This window comes from Charadrius vociferus, unplaced genomic scaffold (genome assembly GCF_000708025.1).
Source record: "Charadrius vociferus isolate BGI_N301 unplaced genomic scaffold, ASM70802v2 scaffold248, whole genome shotgun sequence".
Taxonomy (NCBI): domain Eukaryota; kingdom Metazoa; phylum Chordata; class Aves; order Charadriiformes; family Charadriidae; genus Charadrius; species Charadrius vociferus.
Window position 1 is genome coordinate 224,535 of NW_009649851.1, and position 21,592 is coordinate 246,126.

The window sequence follows — 21,592 nt, forward strand, 5'->3', positions numbered from 1 at the left end:
GAGAACATTCATTTCAGTTGTACCCTTTTTGAAGTGTGAAATCTGATCCCCCCTTGGATATTATATTAGCATGTTATTCTCTAGATGAAATTTAATAACCTTTTGTGACTATCCTAAATGTTAAATTTGTTCTGAAAGTGACCGCTTACTGCCAGTGCCCCAAAACACATTGGGGGGGGGGGGGGCAGGGAATAATTTAAAATAACTTTTAGTATACTACAGCATCATGTTTCTAAATCTGCTGAAAAAAATGGGTGATGTGAGAGCATACAGAGATATAATTAATTCCTTATTTTATTTCTGCTCCTGTGTAAAGGGAGCAGCTTGTTTTCTATATTATAAGAAATAGACTTGTATTTGTAATGTCCTTTTATACATTTAAGGTCCTCTGTACCCCAGAATTTAAAGTTAAGGTGAGAACAGTTGTACAGAGGAAAGCATATTTCCATCTTCCTAATAACTCTGGCAGTAGTTTCTCCTGTCCTGTTTATCCCCTGCCTTGTGCATTCACACACATGCACACACATCCCCAGTTTGAACTCATGCTATTGCAGGTGCAAAAGCCTGTTTTGGGTAAAGGTCTCTTTTTCCTCTCTATTCCTGTGCTGTGTGTACAGAGTGGCCCCAAGTCTCAACTCCAAGGATAGGGGGATACTGTAGTTTAAGCAGAGACTTTTCTTTGTTGGTAGCAATCAGATAATTTATCTGACTTTCAAACAGTACTTAATACTAATTCGGCAATTCATGGAAAGTCTCTTCAATGTGTTTGCCCATATGCAATTTAAATGAATGAATAGAGTGTATTTTAATTAAACAGAACAAAAAAATCTGTGCATGTAAAATTTTGCCTTGGTGTACTTCCACTATACTGGTGTACTGTTCCATATTATATAAACCCCGTTATGACTGAGTTAAAATAGGGTATGAATTACCAACTTCCTTGAGTTAATTTAGTTTTTGCTGTTTGTTCTGCTTACGTTGCTGAGGTGTCCACAGTCTCCTCACCTTAGATGAGGTGTGTAAAGCTCGAAAGGGTGGAATCCATGGACCAAGTTTGCTGCCTTAGGGGAAATTCAGAAAGATTTAGTAAACTCTGAGCTCTGAAATTACTATTTGTGTGTGCATAGTTCTTACTAAAGACTTGTTACTGTAGTTCTTTAACATTCTTCAGTGCTAAGGCTAACATGTTGAAAGCAGTTACATAATGCTATTGATTATTGCCCTGTGGAATTTCAGCATTTATAGGGCAGCTGCATATGCATTACCTTGGACTTCCCAGGTCTTCCAGGGTGTGTATAGCCTAATGGCCTACTCCTGAACTATGCTTTGGCCTATGGCTGCATAAGCTGGACTGAAAGCTGGAACGTGTGGGGCTACCGGGCTACTTTTGTTCCAAAGTCCTTTCCATGTGTTTAGATGCTAATGCATGTAAGCATCTTCTGGAGATTTCCAAGGTGCGTTGAATGGTAAACATCTAAAAGGTGCTGGTGGTGTAAATTGTGTAATGCTGGAAGGTGCAATAGAAACTCCTTATTATCATACATGAGTACTCTGAAGTGCGAGTAGTAGTTAGGGACTGAATGAGCTGACCTGTTACAGAGACTTGCAGTTACTCTATTTGATAAGTTTACGATCTTCGCATAATTTTCTATCTTTGGTCCTTTTCTTTTTCAGTTGATAGAATCTCTACTGTGCATTACTACAGTTTATTATCCTGTTTTGAAATTATCGAATCAACTTTTATGGTGGTATAATTATTCCAGTGTAAGTTAAGCTGCAGTTGTAATATTCTGTGCACGTAGACAAGCCATGAAGTAGGTCTGTTCACCTGTGGTTTTAGTTCAGTACAGCAGATTGCAGGCAGGATGCACATTTGTCTTCTGGAGGCGGTCAGCTAAGTTTATTTTAACTTTTGTACATGTGTTAGAATTTATTGGATACATGCGTTTGTATAATCTGAAAAGTAAATAAAATGAATTGATGCTGAATGGTTTTTGGCCTTTGATTGTTAATAAACCAGCTAAGAGTGTATTTGGCTGCAAATAACGCCAACAGAGACCAAGTCACATGGAGAGAAAGGGATCCATCCCAAATGAGCAATTGGCACGAGATTACTAAAGCAAACTTCAGATAATTTTTCTTAAAATAAGAAATCATGCATGGTCTCTAAATCTTCTTTGCTGAGCAGTTAGTAGAAAAATAACGGGCTTGCTGAACTTGGCACAATTTCAGTGCAAAATTTTGCATACGACAAACTGGTTTTGACAGTTATAATGAAGTACTAAAGTGAAAGTTTTGTAATGAGAGACGTTCTTTCTCTAGGACTGGATGAATTAATAAAAGTAGAATTCTAATTTCACTTTCTGCTCACATTTGATTTCCTTCGAGTTTCAAATAATGCCTGCCAGCTTCCACCTTCAGAATGGTAAAGCTACACCTAATGCTTTGTGTTTTCTAGCTTTTCTATTAGTACCTCAGTTTAAATTGTTTTTCCTCACTCTGACATGAAGATAAACCTCATTTTTCTCCGCTCAGTGTTAATCAGAACTAAATGCACTGACTTCAGTCGTATATGCTCCCAGAGTGGAGATGTACGGTTGGCATGCCTGGATTATCCTCATGTCTGAAAATGGGTAGCGTCTCTAACCAAGCCAATTCATAGAGATGCTGAACCATCCAGAGATGGATCAAAGACCTAGGAGGACATGGTGATCCAACTAGGGGCAGGCAGAGCCAATGTAAGCGAGGACTGGATGGACAGCTTGTAGTCTTGGAGAGCTGGATAGCAGTTCAGAGTTGCTTTATGCAGGAGCCTTCAGTGTTGGAGATTTGATAAATGGCAGATTTGGGCGTACGAATGCAACTATTGAGATGGACATGTCCAAGTTCTGAAGATGGGGGTGAAAAGGCAGGAGAGGAGGGATAGTTACAGTTCATGTGTGCTGTAATTTAGCTGCATGTTGATGGAGCAAATGCTAATGCGTTTTCAAGCGGTGTAAGTCCCTTAACATCAACTACTTTCAGGGGTAGGGACAATTTTTTTTGACTATATTGGTAGGTCATTTTCATCTACAAAAATTTACTTTGGTTCCTAATGTAGATTTTGGCTAGATCATTATTTTTAAATTATATGTCGGTATCTGAAAGCAGAGCTGACATCTTAAAATAATCTGCTTGTTGTGGCAAAATTAGATTCATACAAGTTAAAGAAGAAACCGTAAAGTTTGGATGGCTTGATCAGAGCAATGAATATCGCTGTTTACTAAAAAAAAGATAAGGTTAATATGAGTAAATTTGACTGCTGTCATTTGTTTTCTTGGCTGCCACAAGTGTTGCCTTTAAATGAGCTGTAGTTTTTCACTGAAGTAGCAGAAATCAGTCACCTTTTTTTTATTAAAAGTTTTAACATAATTTCTTACGCTGAAATTGAAGCTTACATTAAAATTATCTATTTATGAGCTGATTTTCCACATGCAACATTTTAAACACATCTAGTGTCAGCCAAATGTGACTGACAGGAGGGAGTTTGTACTTGCAAGAGCTTTTATGAAAGTGGGTGGGTGGGAAGCAGAAAGGTATGTTTCATAGTCCACTGCCACATGAGGGAAAACTTGGAGGGTGAGATCAACCCTTATCAGACATCAGGTAATCCACAAATGTTTTTAACTTAGACATAAATCTACAGGAAATTAAAGTAATGCATAGCTACGAAGAGCTATTTGCTTGTTAAGTGGATGCTGTAATCATTTTTCTTCTCTCTTCCACATACCTGAGGCCAGGTTTGACACCATGAATGAAGTTAAATCAATTTCTGTTTTAGATTTGTATAAACCGGGTTTTTTTGATGTCTCTTCAGTCAGAAAAGAATGAAGGGAATAAAAAATAAGTCTCTAATAACTTAATTGATTTTTTTCCCTGTATTTAATAAACTGTCTGACTTAGGCTTAAGCCTGCATTAGTACTTTTTGTGTGTGTGATTTGCGTATCAAAAGAGAATTAATGTGTTCTTGAAGCTGTTAACTACCAGTGAATACTGAATATAATAATATACTGCAAAAGTTGCACTGGTTTATAATCTAAGTAATAGTGTGAAGCGGTATCATTGCATAAGATACATTCAAATATGTTACATTAAATGCTTGGAAGAACATGTTACCATTTTGTGTCAGAAAGAAACGCCATCTTGCGTAGTATTTTGTCTCTGTGGATGGTTAGGAGTGAATGTCTAGAGGACAGCGGAGGAACGTGGCATCCATAATATCTTCAGGAGTGGTCCCTCATCTACCTCTACAGTCCAAGGACCGACTGAGCCAAGTGTGCCTGGTGCGTGTTTAGTAACCTCTGTGAATTTCATTAACTTGTCCAGTCATTTCATGACCCTGTGTGTATTTTTATTACTACTATTCTGTAGCAGGAGAGTTTTATAAATTAAATAACTGCTGCAAGAAGAGCTACCACCGTTTGTTTGCTGTGAACGTATTTCAGTTAGCATCCTGATTGTAGTGGCAGTTGGTTTTGGTGTTCTTCCTTAGGGCTTGCTGTGAAAAACCAGTTTACTTTGGGTTGGGTGTTTTGGGTTTTGGTCTGATTTTCAGGTGCCTGGTTTCTACATGAGATCATTGATGTCAGTAGTAAAAAGTATATAAAGAGTAAAACTAAGCAATAAGAAAATGATGTCATGCAAAGGACTTTCTAACAGTTTTGCTGTTGGTTTTATTGGTTGAGCTTTTGTCATGTTTCATGCAGTGTTACTGCTTCTGTTTTGGCAAGCCAGCACACAAAATAGCTCCAATGAAATGTCTTTCTTACACTCCTTTGATGCTAAGTGTGGAAACTAAACACTTACGCCATTCTTGGCCTTACAAGATGTCATCTAAAACTGATAGTTTTAAACTCCGTACATACATTTGTGATCTAAAGCAAACAAAATGCAGTGGGCAGAAAATGTTGCAGGACTGCTTGATACTCATCTTTGTACCTGCTTAAGTTTTGCTGAGTAGTGTGTATAGTGCATACTGAAGAAACAGGAGACTGGTGAAGTTTTCAAATGGTATCAGTCATAAGTCGTTAAGCTAAGCCTCTGCCCTTTGTATTGTTGCTTTTATAGATTCGCAGTGTTCGTTACATTCCCTTTAACTTCTCCCTAGGTAGACTGGCATGGGTAGTGACTTGGGAGAGCTACGTGACTGCTCATCGCTTGCTCCGTTAGAATGTATAAATCATTTTACCACAATACCCTGTGTGTAGCATACAAAGGAAACATGTAATGCACACTTCAGTTTTAAGAAAATTTTTGCTCGTGAATGACAGCAATTTATTTGATGAAAATATGCCATATTTTGTTACTAAAATTATTCTTTGTTTAATAATTGAAATTTTCTTCTAGTACCAAGCTTTCGAACTCTTCTCTCATTACAATATACTTGATAAAATGCTGCAAACTGTGTCTGGTTGCTCTTACACTTTTTATAAACGTAGAGAGAGTTTTAAAGTAAAGGGACACCAATTTAAGTAAAAGTAATACCTTATTTAATCATACATGTATCAAGCCCACAGGTATTAAATTTTAACTGCATCTCTTAAAAATGTATTAAAACTTTTTCTAGACTGGGGATCTGGGACATCATGCCTGATCAGTTGGTAGGTAACTCAGTTGTCAATTATCTTCCTTATGAAAAACTGCTTGAATAATTCGTCTGAATTTGTCTAGCTTGGGCTTAATGCCATATACATCCCTTGGCTAAACTGAGGAACAAATTGTTCTCAGAAAACAAGCAAACAAGTAAATAGCAGAATGATGATAAACTATTGGTTATCAGTCAGGGGATTAATGCTGATTCTTTTTTTTTTTAATTTGGTCATGTGAACTTTTATTATTTCGTGAATTTTTTTTCAAATGCCTGAACAAATGTATTTATTAATTCAGCTGCTTTTACTGACCAAGTTCATAAACTATAAAGTGATGCCATTAGTTCAATTAGTTGGTTGTTGTACATTCCAGTTTACCCCATTACTTTCGGTCACAAATATGCTAAATGGATACTTCTCATGATACAAGAAGAAAGGCAAACAGTTGAAATATGTCCACTCATGCTCTCTCTAGGTCTGTATTCTCATTTATGTAAGAACCTATAAAACTCAATACTATATATATAGATATATATATATATATAGTGTCGATGTGGCTGTGTACGTTCATTAAAATACATGAAAAAAAATAGAGTTTAAGAAAATATTGGTCTGCTTTAAATATACAGGACATACATGCTTTTTGGCGAGCCTCTTAAGAGGCCACTTTACAGCTATAGCAAACAAGTTGAGCAAAATTAAATTGCGTCATATCATCGTATGTCCTTCAAAAGAAGTTTCACCATTTTCTGAGTTTGTTTATTGTATATTATTTATGCAGGAAGGGGGGAGGGGGGGGGAAGACAAGTAAACAAATCAAACACCCTGCTGTAAAACCAGATAAGATTTTTCTGTGTAAACTTATGATACATCCACAACCATGTTCTACTTACACAATAAATAAATGCTTGTTTAATTGTATTTTAAAATTTTAAGACTGTAATTCTGTATCTAGTTTTAAAATTTGTTATCTTGATTTTTTTTTTTCCTACGTTTTTTGATCTTATGGGACATAAGTGTTAACATTCATTACTGTGATGTGACAGTTTGAAGTATGACGATTTAAAATTTCTTTAAGAGATATCTAAATTTAACAGTTTGGCAATGCCGTTTCTCCAAGAGGTGCAGTGGGGGCTAGAAGAAAACAGGCAGTTTTTTAAAAAACAAAGAGACTCTTGTGTACCTTCTGTGTTTCAGATGCCCAGACTGTCACAATCATATGTATGTGAACAAGGAAACCTCACCATGAAAAGTTCTGCAAAGACAGTTTGTGTTAGCTGGGTGATTTTGTGGATAAGAAGTTGTGTAATGAACATACTAATAATTGTAGTATTATCTGGTAGATTTTGTAGACAAACTTTTTTGTGGGCTTGAGGCAGCCATGGTTTACAGATCTCTGCACTATATTCTCCTTATAACTTGAGAAACCAAGTGAAGATGCAGAAGAAAAGAGACTTCTGGGTTTGGAAGGGAGGGAACAGGACCCTGATGGGCTTCAGGCAAACACAGGTACAATTAGAGGGGACCAAATATTTTAAGTATCGTGAGATCATGTATGATCACAGGTCATCCTACAGTTCCTTTCATTAATACAGTTAGATAAATCTCTGTTACCTATTCCTTAGCCTACTGAAGAGTTTTTCAGAACTTTATTAATCTGATGTTAAAAACACATTCATTTATTTCCAGTCTGAAGGCACGGATATTTCTGAGTTACATTTTAAATGTGTATCACCATTTAAACTAAATAGATCTTTGAACACTGGTTTGCTCTCTAGCGGTCCATATTTTCGCATCTCAGCCATTTTCAAAGCCTGCCTGTATGTAGAAATAAAAAGGGGGGGTTAAAAAAAAAAAAGGAATCTCTTTCATTTTTTAATTGAAATTAAGAATTTTCTTAATCTGGTCTACTGTAGTATGAAGGGCTGCTAGCCAACAATCTGGATGGGAGAGATCAGCAAAGCCCCAGAGCAGTATACCGTTATCATCTTTTTCCAACCATGATAAGTGCAAAAGGAAAACTATAATAATCAACTAGATTAAAAAAATGAAATTCAGTACCAGTATTATCTTCTCATTTAACCAATTTAAATTCATCTTTCAGTTTATGTACGGTTAGCAAGGTTTTCCTTAAGGTCTAATTATTCTTAATGTAGTTGTAAACTGAATGCTATATTTATGAAATAAAAATGTATTGAGGGAAAAAAACAACAAAACAACTCTTACTTTGTTAGTTTTAATTAGAGAATATTTTTCCTTAGATGAGAAAGAGGATAAAGAAAGATGAAATGTGCATGTGTCTGAACAAAAGTGTAACTAGGAAGAATTAAGTTTGTGGTTTTACTGCTTTGTATTTAGTATTGCTACAGAATGCTTGTGCTGTTAATGCTTTGCTTGAAAAGTAGGTTAAAAGTCATGTGTTTGAAATGATTATCTACTTAGTCTAGTGACTCCTAATAATGTGCCTGCGTGCCTGTCAGAACGTTTAGCCGTGGAAGAAATACAGCTAGTCACATTACATTTTTCCATAAATCTTTTATGAGGGAAGAGAGGGTTTTTATAGTGTAAATGATTTATCAATTCAATACCATGCTGCTGTTGTGCCTTTAAAGTTTTAAATTAAATGTAATTAAGAATTAATTCAAGACTTGATCTGAAGTTGAGTGGATTTTATGAAAATGGACTTTTATAGAAACCTCCTCCCTGTCTATGCACCCTGAGTTTTCATTATCTTAGTACTATGTGAATCTAGAGAAACTTCCATTATTCCCTTGCCTTTAGAAATGTGGAATGTGTTTTAATTTCTTTTTTCCTAATGTTGTCAGGGTCCGCAATTTGTCAGATAACTAGAGTCTGTTGCCTTTATGCCTAGAATTCATAAGTGCTCTTTAGAACAGTTGATACAATAAACTTTTGTTGATTATATGTTTAGTGTTGTATGACCACTAAACTATAATTTAAAAATTCTTCTTGCATTTTTGGGGGCAGGAGGAGGGAACTGTAATTAATGTGAAAGCTCTCGCTGTCAACATTATAATGGATGGAAATAAATGAACATGTGTGGGACATGTGACTGGACTGTTGAATTATTGTGTTTCTCTGTTAATTTGTGAATCACAATTTTAAGCTAGAAATGAGATGCAAACTAGACTAAGCATGTACGTTGGGTATGTATTGGTTGCCGCTTAGGTAAGAACTAATGTATAAAGCCAAGTGTATGACCATATGTGTATATATATTGATGTGCCAGTTGTTTTTACTTTGGTATGAAAATATTACATCTAACTTTTAATGAAAACAGCTTGGTTAATACTAACATACGTACTCTCTTTTTAAACCATTTTTACTTGAATGCTGAATTGCTTTTTAGATAGGAGGCTGTCCGCAGGTCAGGAGGTTCTTGAGCTGCAGATTGCTGGAGACAGGGAGAATGCACTGGAGGAACGCCTCGCTGAGCTTGCCCTCTCTTCAGGGGGGCTCTTGACACCAAGACAGGGTACCAAGCTACAAGCGAACCGTTTGTCTAACTCAGTATAGCGATGCTTACACCTGCCTCTCTCTCTTTTTTTTTTTTTTTTTCCCCCCAATCTTGCTTAGACAAGGGATAGCACAGCATAAGCAAATACCACTTAACTTTTATGTCCTGAGGAATGACAGTGGCAGTTCTACAGGAACCCCAGAATCTCATTTAGTTTGTATATAAAAAAGCATAAAAATGTTTTATAGGATTTGTTTCTCCTCTGGTATACATATAAAAAATTACATGCCCTTTTTTGTCTACATAGTAATGAAAATAGAGCACTAAGGTACATTTGCACACACACATACCTATATATTTTATTCTTAAGGGAAGTGTGTGTGTTGAAAGTGCTTTAGCATATGTTGACATAGAACTTGGGTGCAGTTGAGCAGCTTCCAAGAGACGCAAACCCATGTTTAGGACACAAGCCTGGAAGGCCAGGTCTGACTTTATGGGTGGAAGGGCAATGGGCGAAGGCTCAAATGTAAATACCTTCAGCTGTGGGTCAGGTTAGGAAGTAGCTCTTTACTACCCTATAGCTGGCAGTGCAACTTCTAGCTGATACCCAGCTACTGGAGCTTTTCAGTGACTGTTTCAGTTTGGTGCTAGAACCAAGGAGAGCATTTATGTCATAAAATGCATGTCTTGGTGTGGAGGCCGAAGCGATTAAGTGGTTCACAGATCATGATGATTGCTGCCTGACAGCTGGGATCTTCAGCTACCACCATTTGGCTCTAACTGAGGCACACAGGACTGTGCAGACAGGACTGGACAGGATAGGACTGTTGTTATGAATTTTGTTTCAGTAGAAAGTCATTTAGGTTAGTTAAAACAACAAGTGTTTTTGAAAGAACCTGTTTGGTCTCCTGCTAGAACAATTACACTGTAGGGCACCGGTCTCCACACTTTTGATTGTGTACCCGTCAATAAAATTCCCACATGAAACTTATTGTAACTATTTTTTTTTTCATAATTAAAAGCATTTATTAAGTCAGCTTTTTAAGTACCTCTGATACTGTTGTTTTAGCTGCTTTTATTTGAATACATGCATTTGCTTAAAAAACCCTCTGCATTCTGAATTGAGGTTGTGAAATAAAGCTCATGAACTCGCAGCATTCCTGGCATTTTAAGAGCATTTCTATCAGGTTTCTTCTGTTTAATAGAAACGTGATGTTGGATCACTTTAAAAAAAAAAAAAAACAACACCAAAACTGAAATGATGACTAGTAACACGACAGAAATAGAAGGCAGATATTTCATGTTGTCATATGAAAAGGAAGTATTTTTTCTCGTACTCCTAATTAAGATAATATAGTGATTTTTGCTTAGAAGAATGCTCAGTCAGAGGAACAAATAAAATACTTAGAAATTTGGTGGGTGGTGCGGGCGTGGAGAGAATTACATGCAAAAATTGGAAAGCACGGACTTTCTGTCATTTGAAAACTTAATCAGTTAATGAATTTGTCAAAGAATGTGTGGAATTTTAGAAATAAAAGTATTTAATGACATCTTTAGTTTCGGCCATGAGTAATAATAAACTATTTGTGATTGAATAGTAATTGCTGGCAAGGAGGTTATAGCAACTTGCACAATATCACAAACAACTGCAAGTTTATCTGCATTGTACCTTTCTCTTCTTTGTAAGTAGAAACTTAGTGGTTCATAAGTTTGAGGGGTTTTTTGAGAACTCTGAGCTAGTTTTCTTGTGAAGACATTCCTTTAGATTCCATACTCACCGAGTCAGGCTGGAGATGACTTATGGATAATTTTAGTTGTAATATTAGTGGAAATTCTATAAGAAACAGAATTATATTAATATGAGTAGCACAACCAAACATTCTTTTGTGATTTTTTTTCTTTTTTTTTCTGTATTTGGAATATCATTGATTGTAAATCAGCTAACGCTTTGATGTGGAAGGATTCCATTCTTTAATCCACTTCACTATCTAACATGTGGAACAGGGACCATTTGATGTGGAACACTGTCCTGTTAAAGTGCTGTCTCAGAGAACTTTATTTTAGGTACATTGGTGCATGACTTCCCAGGTGAGTTTTAACAAGTGGAACTACATCAGAAGCTTTTAGGGAGTTGAGGCAACCATGGGAATGTGCTCCTGTTAGTTGACTTCGTTACCAGTTTCAAATAGTGCATTCATTTTCTTTTCTAAAGTTTCTGAAGTTAACTTTTTGTGCAAATGGTAACATTTTGAATTTGAGATTTCTTTCTGCTTATTAATTGAAGTGTTTCTGTTTTCAAGGGAACGAAAGAAATTGAAGGTGAAGAGGAGTCTGGTTTAATTCCGCCTGCAGAAGTATTTGCTCCTAAAAGTTTGGTGTTGGTGTCCAGACTAGATTATCCAGAAATTTTCAGGGTAAAGAACTTGTAATTGCCATTTGTAATATATGTCAGCAGAAAAATGTGTTTTCAATGAGTAGCAGTGACAGTACATTTGATTTAAAACATCTCAGGATTGATTTGGGAATTCAAAAAGCAAAAGTAGGCTTAGATTGGACTAGATAAAATTTGATGTCTGTGACAGTAAATAGCCCCTATAGGTTGAAGCAGTGCCTTTTTTACCCTCCAAGCAGTTTTAAGTCTACATAAAAGATGAAATAGAGATTTTTCTGGGCTCAATTTACTGTATAACGAGGGGAATTACTGGGACAAAACCAGACTCGCTCAGGTAAAAACAACACATCAATAATATTTGATTAAATAAATAATGGTAAATTAATAGCGAAATCCTACTTTTCCTCCATATGTAAGGCAAAATGTTGGAGCCTCTTCCAGATCAAATTAAGATGCATGACAGAGATTTAGGACCTTGGATTACTTTCAGCTGATGAAATATGGCTAATCTGAGATAAATGAAAAGCTTAAATTTTTATTAAGCTAATACATATTAAGAGAAATAAATATAGTTCAGTTTACAGATCAAGGGAGGAAATCATTCAACAGTTAAGTTGTCATTAGACATTAAGAATGACTGTACCGAGTGAGATTAAGGGTCCATATATGGCCCAGTATTTTGTCTCTGATCGTGGCCTGCAGCGAATGCAAAGCAAAGTGTGTAAGAATAGAGCAGGCTGTAGAAATAATTCCACGAAATACTTTCCTAATTCAGTGTGAATCATAGTTAAATGACATCCTGAACCAGAGGTGTCAGTTCTGTGGGTTTTTCCATGTAATTTGTCCAGTCTCTTAACACTCAGGTTTTACAACAACCAGTGGCAAGGGGTTTCACAGCTTAACTATGTGTTATATGAAAAGTTACTGTTGGAATTATTTCTAAGAAGAGAATTCCGAAAGTATTTGCTGAATTATCGAAATTATAACAGTTAAACAGCACCAAAAGGATGCTGTGGAACAACGTTATTTATTTCCTTTTTTCCAAAGGCTTCTTAGAATGTAACGTTAAATCCTCTTACATTAAATTATTAGTAAAAATGATAAAACTCTATTTGTGATTTCCCAATCAAAACTGGATCCGTACAAAAAATGTGGAAATGCTGAAATGTTAATATACTGTTCACTTTAAAATATGTTTATATTGAAATAATAAAATAAGGAATGTAAGTTAAATAACATATGAAATTTTTGCTCCTTGTTGCTAGTCTTAAAACAGGCCTCAAAAGCTCATTAATTCATCAGTGTTTTACTCTGGAAACCCGTCAGGTTTAGATCCCTCGAATTCAAAGTGCAGATGAAGCTATGTTGATTTTATAATTTTTAAAGGTAACTTGTGAAGCACTTTTTGTATAATGGACAAAGCACAAATATTAAACATTACATTTACTTTAAAAAAAGAATATATCTACACCTGTCGGCACATACATCCCTTCTAAATAGCCAAGCTAATTTTTTTTCATGAATGATTGCTTCTATAGCAAATTACCATGTCTTCAGTTGGAAAGTACTTCACTACATTAATAACTATTAAGAAACGCTTTTTTAGAAGAAAAAAATATGTACAGACATCTTCAAGTAATTTGACAACTGCCTTCTCCGTATAGCAGTCTAATATATTTTGTCTACCTTTCTAGGCTTGCCTTGGCCTGATCTATACTGTGTATGTGGACAGCCTGAACGTGTCACTGGAGACTCTCATTGCAAATCTGTGTTCATGCCTTGTCCCCGCTTCTGGAGGGTCTCAGGTAAATGGAAAGAAAAAGGGTATTTTTCCAGTTAATTCAATTTATGAAGAAAACAAAAAATAAATTCTTGAAATATTTTTGAAGAAAAAAAGATCATAGTTCAGCTGAGTGCTTTCCCTGTGGCCTGTGAGTGCTTTCCCTGTGGCCTGTCTTCTAAAGACAGCAAAAATTCCATTCCAGGATAAGGTCAAAGGGTTAATTTTGTCACTGAGTTGGCTTTTTACAAGGCACAGTAACAAATCAAGCAGTTTGTATAAGTTTAGTTTTTAATAATAATGTATGTTCAGGAATATTTGTGCTTGCTACAGATTTTTTTTAAAGGCTTTTTTTCTTTGCCCTTTTTTTAACATGTCCCTCACTTCAGTTCATTTACCTGTGTCTTTTCCTTGATGCAGTTCAGGATTCCACTGGTCTTTTCTTTGGTAACTTTTCTAAATTTCTCTTTTCATAATTTTTTTTTTTTAAACGCTAAAAAAATAACTTGTGCATGGTTTTCTCTGAGGTAATTAAATATTCCAGGTAGCCCATGCATTCAAAAATAAGAAAAAAGTTTTCCAGCAACTACACTTTCTGCGTGTTACCTGTGCTTCCTGTGAGCAGAAAGTCAGGTTTGTTTGTTGATTTACTTTAAATGATTCGTATACATCTATGGTTTTCTGACAAGCCAGTTCAATCTTATTTGCTTGGCGTTCACTTTATGCTGGAACACTACTGGGAAACTGTAGTCCTTATCATGAAATGTACCTGGAAACTAAGTATGACAGTATTTTCAAGTTGATTTCATATGCATTTTCTCACATTTCCCACCCACCCTACGGATTATCAACCTTCTTGAAATCCTACAAATCCCTAAGTCTTTTCTGTTTCTCCCATAGCTCTGCCTGCTTTGGAATGTCTCTTAGTGCTGTAGGTGGCAAATTGTCCTCTCAGCTTAGTCAAGATCTACCTTACTGCTCTCCAGGCAACCACGTCTCTGTGTTTTTGCATCCCAAGCCTTTTGGGTTTTAAGGGGAGTAATTAGATTGTACTCCCTATCAGAAACCTTCTTTTCCAGTTGTATTTGAACCCCATGTTACAGTTTTAGGGGATCCACTTGAACTTCCAGCTCTTCTTCAATCCTCTTTCCCCTCTTCCGCGCCCCACCCCCCCCACCTCCTCCCCTGCCCTTTTTTTCCCCCCTGCCCCATCCATAAATACAGCTTTCCCCACTGGCCATTTACTCTGCTAGAAGAGGGAGGAAAATTCATGCTCCTCTGGCTATTTTCCTTTCTGCTTTTTCTCTTCAAATAAAATGTTCTTTCAGTTAGAACTTAAATTTGCTAGTGTCAAACTACCATTTTCACCAGAAATTAAGTTTTCTGTTTTCTTTCTTAAGCTTCTTACTTCCACAGCTAAATCTGAATTATATATCTTAGAATGGGAAAACTCTTCTGATGTTTATCTCCAGAAGTCCTTGAGGAGCCTCCCAGGTTATTCACGCGTCCACTGTTGAAATAATCAACTGCGAAATTAGTTGTTGACCTACATCCAGGTCTGCTGCTAAAGTGCTGGAAAAGAGCATCTCTGTTACAGCTCAGGGACTTGCTGGGTTTTACTGTGGAGCATTTTGGTTTCAAACATCTGCTGTGCAGCAACTAGAGCTTGCTGTCTTTGTACATTTAACATCTTTGCTGCCATACAGAATGGAGTTGTACCACACTTAGTGCTTGTACAGAAATGCCTCCTACCCCATGGTAGTTAGTGGTTAAAGGTAACTGCTTGAAATCACCCGCTGCTTGAATGTCATGTGGATTTACTCATGAGGAAAGCAAGATTATTTTGCAGTTAGAATGCTTTTTGGGATGTGAGACACAAGCGCATTCCTTTCACTCCCATTTCCTGCCTCCCTCAAGGGAGGTATGTTCTTGTGCTGGAAAGGTAACCGAAGTTTTAATTCTACTATATTCAGAGCAGGAACATAACAGTAGCAGAAGTGTCCTCTTCAATACCCGTATGTCACAAGCGTGTTCATACTTAAAACATGCGTGCAGACAATAGATATCAAAGAACTTCAGTTAGAAAACATGTCTTTTTCTGATGTGAATGAGTTTTAAACTAGTTGTTGTTTTTTGTTTGTTCTTTATTTTCCTGGAAGGTTTTTTAATATGTTATTGAAAATGTAATATTGAATGCTTTGAAAGCCATAACTATTTAAGGAATTCAATGAAAATGCAAGGCAGGCATCCTATGTGCTACACATTCAAGGAAACATACATTGTCCTTGAATTGTATTTCAGATCTCTATTGGTCAATTCAATTATTCTTACTGACTTTAAACTTCCGTGTACAAAATAAATACTTTTTACAGGATTAATCACTTATCTGTGTGACAAGGCTTGTTTATTCTATGTAAATTAAACTCATACTCAATTTAAAAAAACTCTTTCTGCAGAAATTGTTTTCTTTGGGAGCTGGAGACCGACAACTGATACAGACTCCTCTACATGATAGCCTTCCTGTTACAGGCACCAGTGTGGCTCTTCTCTTTCAGCAACTGGGTATGTCTAGGTCTGCTTTGAAAAAAACTTCTTTTTTTTAAATTGCAGAATGAGGTATTTTCTGTTCTCATTCAGTTCAAATCATGTGCCAAGAAAGCTACATGGTAAATATTAATTTCTTTTGAATGAAAGAATGACTAATAGTGCTTTTATCCCCCTAATCAGGCATTCGTATAACCTTTTTGTACATCCTGTCTGTAGTAAGTTATCTCCAATATTTTGTATCTGTAAGTGTACTGTGAGCCTGGCCTGTGTTTAATTACAAAAACATTCATGTAAAAAGATTGCCCACCCCTTGGATACTGTGCAAACTCCAAAAAAAGTGAAGGAGGTTAATAATAAAGCTAGTGTAACTGAAAAGGTTAGTAGAAAAGATACCACGTACTGATACTGGTAACTGTGTGGAATTCATATTGTTCCGTTGTTACCTATTATTCCCTGTCTTTCAAGAAGATGACCTAACACAATCCTCATCAAATGCTTACTTGTTTGTTACAATTACAACATCGTGTCACTGTTACTTGGGTACCTCAATACTAATCTTGTTTCTCTTGTTAAATTTTAATACTCTGTTGGTCTTCTTTCCCTTGGTTTGTGAAGTAACTTTGAAGCACGAACTTGTAGCAGCTGTGGATAAGGGTGCAGTTAATAATCTTTTCTGAACCAGTGAACCTCATGTTTAGTCTCAAGTAATCAAATGGCCTCAAAATATGTGTTTTCATCCATTCTTCTCATAAAGGGACAATAAGAATGGATGCAAACTGGAAAAAGAATAGCGGAGTAAGAACTTATGTCACAGGAAGCAGTATCATATCTGATGAGCACAATGCCATCTACTACTGATACGATTTAATTATATCCTTCCAATAAGAATGTTATTCCAAAAGGAATATTATTATTTTGTTGATAGCAGTTTAAATTAAAAAATGCGGTTAATGTGGTATAGATGCTACTTACTCTCACCAGAGTTTCTGAGGTTTTACTTGGCTTATTATGTCAAGATTCATTAAGAGTGCTCTGATCAGATTGCGGGCAATGTTTTAAACATGGATGGGCCCCACAACTTTTCCCCTTTTCTGAAGGTGTAAAATGTGGTGTGAGGTTCTGTAAGTATGGTACGATATACTGTGTGGTATGGTATGTTTGTTCTCTGCGTATGGTATGTGATACCTAAGTTGAGGCAGTTTATTTTTGGGTAATTGTAGTGAAAGTCACTATAAATTCACAGTTCTGAAAATGTCAAAGCAAGGCTTTTAGTTAGTGCTTAGATAGGTTAGCTACCACGTCTTGTTGGCACTTGGCTTTTGTATTGCAAATTGTAGTAGTTCACAATTTGTCACAGGATCACTCTGAGGAAGACAACGAAGGCAAGTAATGTGAAGAGTCATTGTATGCATCAGATTTATAGAGGGAAGCTGTGTAAAGACAGAGTGGGAATGTAAATAGGGAAGAGGAAACTGAGGACTGTATTTTCCTCTTGGATTCTTAGTAAGAGCGTGTTGGCAGAGTGAGCTTTTTTTAATTCCACTCATTGTGTATAGAACTGAATTATAAACCTTCCACATGAGAATTTAAAATTGCTTTCACACACATAGGATTTAAGTTAGTATTATTAACCACATTTTATTAATGGGTAAATATATACAAATGGATGTCATGTACCTTCCTAAAGATGCTATAGCAGAGTACTGAAGAGTTTTGAGTGTAACCAGATCTCCTAGATTGCTGTGCTAGCAAGCAATGATCCTTTACCTTTATATTTTGAAATTGTGTAATTCCTTATTAGCTCATATACACTTTCCGATATCTATACCCGATTTACTCTTCGTCTACCATCTCATCTTTTTTTCCCATTTTCCATTAGCCTTTTTGCTGTAAGCAGTCTAGTTTCTATGATTTTACTGCTCTTCTGCCTTCTTTTCTTCCCCTCAGTTCCAGTAAATGTTTGGAGGTCCAGTCTTTCTTGGGTTTCGGTAGCTTGTAAGAAGTACGTGTAAGAGGTGTTAAGCCCAAGATTGCCAAGTGCCCTTTCCAGTTATGGTGCACAGAAGGATATGAAAATCAGCAGAAGGAGGGGGAGAGAAAGGGACATATTGAAGGAAAACTTGATCATTGCTCAAAGTTCTGGTTAGTGGCATTTCAGCTGAGCTGAAGAGAGAGACTGAAGAAGGTATGTGACTATAAAACTTAGCAAATCTTCACAAAGAGAAACTATGGGCTTACATCCTGTTTCCCTGATTATACGAGTTTATGGAAAAAAAAATCATTGTCTCAATACCCCTTCTTTTTTGTTGTGGCATAATTTGCTCTTTTACAAGACTGTCAAAGCTATTAGGAAGAGCTTGTCTAATGGTCTTGTGTAGGTCCTCTTCCTGTCTCTCTTCTATTCTTTGGCATGATGAGGACAGGAGTGGTTGCTTGGGAACAGGCCTGAAATTAGTTAAGGAACAGGCAAATAAGTTGGCAGTTAGATTTTTTTTTTTTTTTTATTTCTTTTTAAGCAGCTATTTGAACGCTTTGCAAAAGAAACTTACTTTTCCTATTTCTGACCACTGCTTTGTGTTCCCATTTTTTCCCCTGGTGTTTTTTTGCTTGTTTGTTTGGTTTTTTTTGTAGTGTGGGTTTTTTGGGTGTTGTTGTGTTTTGGGTTTTTTGTTTGTTTGGGTTTTTTTGCAAATGTGCCTCAGTTCCCAGCTGATGTCCCTTTTAAAGTTTTTGTGTTTAAGTATCTGGGGATATAGCACAAGGGTAGAATCGTCTTGTATCTCTAAGTATACAAATTTAAAAATGTTTGTGTTTTCATAGTGTACATCACTTTGCAAAATAACACATAGTTCTTTTCACTGTAGTGGACTATCATTGTCTTCTTAAGACCAGGGTTTGTTAATGGTAAATTTCTGTTTGGATTTGCTGGAAAAGAGTTGTTAATACAGCTACATAGGTCTGTTCGCAATGGTTGTTGAATATAAAAAGGGCACCTTGAAACATGAGCAGACTGTTTTTAAAAAAATTCTTATTTATTCTCACTTTTCACGTAGTCTTATGAAGAGTTAAAGGCAGTGAGTCAGGAAGGATGTGGTAGAACCTATTAGCTCATCCCTTTGAAAAAGTTTTATTTTTCTAAGATAAGGCCTAATCTTTTCCTCCAGAGATCATAGTTGAGCTTGTCAGAAGTTTTTTTTGTGCTTTTTGTAATATTCACACTTGTTTTATTTCTCTCATTCCATTTGAACAGGAGTTTAACGTGTATTTTTCTCTACAAACCTGGGCGAAAGCATTCTACTTCTGCTGTCCACTGTGGTGTTGGATAGTTACTTTAATGACAGCTGTTATCCCATCAAATGCTTGTGTTTAGGACACAGTTATTGACTAGGCTGTTTGTCAACTAATGACATGTCCACTTATTTCTCTTCTGGTACAAGTCACTTAATCCTATTTAAATTATTAATAGGAAATTGAAGAGTAGCTAGAAAAATATTTGTGAACTGTATAAATCACCTTTTTAAAAATAGCTCTTTCTTTGAAGAAGATGGGCAGCAAGACAAAATTTACCACTATGAATAGATACAAAAGTAATTTCAACATTTATTTTGAGAACTATTGTGCAATAGTAGTCTCATCATGCTTTTTCTGCTTGGCAGGATAATACTGTGTCAGCAGATGACCCTCCCTGTATTACCAAGTTCGCAGCATATCTGGAAATAGACCTTATTTTTACTTAGGCGTTAAACTACAGTTGGGAAAAACATCCCCAAAGGTTTTAAGCTTAATAATAAGGAACAGCAGTGTTTGACATTTTACATCATACATTCTTTCTTTATTTAAAAATAAATAAATATATGGGAATAATGTGACAAAAGCCAGGCCTGTAGCTGGATCGTAGCACCTAAAAATGATTTCATCAACAAGGATTAGCTGGAAAAACAGTAATCATACTTTTAAAAATTATCTGTGGTAGCTAGAAGACTTTCAATACTGTTATATTTCTCTTTGTCTGTTAGTAAAGTAGTAGGTGCCTATAAAAGCTTCAAAACGCAGGAGCCTTCTTCAGGTTCAAAGGAGATTTTGGTTCTATTTCTCTTCTCTCTCACTTTATTAACAATACATTCCTGTGTTTACTGCCTTAAGCTTTTTTCATTTCTCCAAAGTCCAACCCTATTTGCCTCCTCCATTCTGCTGGCAGTATGCTAATTCAGCACTGCCATATTCAGTCATTCGTATCTGAGACATGCATCTCCATCTCCCCAACAGGCAGTTTTTTCCAAAGAACCTAAGAAACAAAATTATATTAGGGACCTGAGTGGCAAAACAAGAACCGAATGTTTAACAAGCACTTCTAATTTTTGCATGTTTCAATGATAGGTAGCACGAATCATACTGCTAAACTGAGCAGAATAATTATGAAAATTTGTTTTCCTGAAGAATTAATGTTTCTCCCTACTTTCCAAACACTTATTCGAAGACAAAGGAGGTTTTCCTTCCTTTTCTTCTTGTTTAGTTTCTTATCTGGGCTGTTTTCCTTTCCCCTTCCTATCCCCCTCTGTTCCATTTCATTTGTCTGTGCTGGTTTTCCGCCTCATGTCTTTAATTCACCACTCAAGTATTTTCAGTAGAACTCAGACTGCCTTTCAGTGTTACAGAGAAAGTAATTTTTAAATGGCAAAAATGAAACTTTGAAGTAAATTCTCCTTTGACTCTTCTGGATGAAGACACAAGGTAAGGGTGCTTTTGAATTCAGGGCTGTGTAGAGTGGAGATTAAATAGATGGGAGAGGATGAAGATGAATAGTAATTCTAGGTTGAGCCAGGTTGCTTGGCAAGCTTGTCTTTCATTTGTCCAAACTATGACGTAACTTAGATCAAAGTGTTAAACATCGTTATCCTTCAGCCTTTTTACGTATCTTAAAATATTTTTAATCTAGAAATTGTGTGTGTACCATCAGGCAGTATATGAAGCCTCTAAAGCAAGTACTTTATAAATCATTTATTTAAAGACTGCAGTGCCATTAAATATCAGTAATTCCAGATGTCACAAGTGATCGGTTGATTAAACTTGCAAAGATTGTTACAGTTGCACAAAATATAAATACTAGGGCAGAAATGTGTGACAATAGCGGAGTTGGTGAGCAGGGAGGTACTTCAGTACAAGCAGTTTAAAATGCTCCACTCCAGTATTAATAGTACTGGTAATGTGGTTTTTTTTTTTTTTTTAATATGGCTATTCAATTCCACAAGTCAGCACTGTGACTTGAGACTGAGAAGTTCAGAGTATTATCTGTCCTTTCTCCCTATTTGCATGTTCCTACCTTTCTTTTACACCAAAGCAGTTACTTCTCTGATACCGCAGAGCGCTGCTTAAAATTAACTACTCAATTAATTAACACTAAGCAAACAAATGGAAGTGAATGATTTTCCACATGTTTCCACAGTGGGATGCTGACAGTGATGATTTTTTTTGATTTAAAGTCATGGAACCAAAACTCATTACTATTCTACAGTGATAAATCCATTCATAACAAAACGATGGGATCACTTATTAACTGTTATACCTCTACAGAAGTAAAAGAAACGCTGTATTTTCTCATTTTTCAGTCATTTGATTTTGTAGAAGATAATGAAGGATGATGGGTTTTTTAGTATTTTTGTTTTAATAATGAATGTACTAAAATTGTTTTGTGTGTTCAAAAATGTTTTTGAGGGGAAGATCTTAATTACAAAGCATTATTTTAGTTCTTTTTTAATGAAGGAATGCC

The 21,592-nt window shown here is 36.0% G+C and overlaps 1 protein-coding gene across 1 annotated transcript in view; it reads left to right on the top strand.

Moving 5' to 3' along the window:
• Positions 1-21,592, top strand: part of SBF2 (SET binding factor 2) — a 217,886-nt gene that overhangs the window by 65,859 nt on the left and 130,435 nt on the right. Inside the window, exons 3-5 of the mRNA XM_009890946.1 lie at positions 11,407-11,520; positions 13,193-13,303; positions 15,735-15,840. The gene's annotated coding sequence lies outside the window, so the exon portion shown is untranslated. The remainder of the gene's footprint in view (positions 1-11,406; positions 11,521-13,192; positions 13,304-15,734; positions 15,841-21,592) is intronic.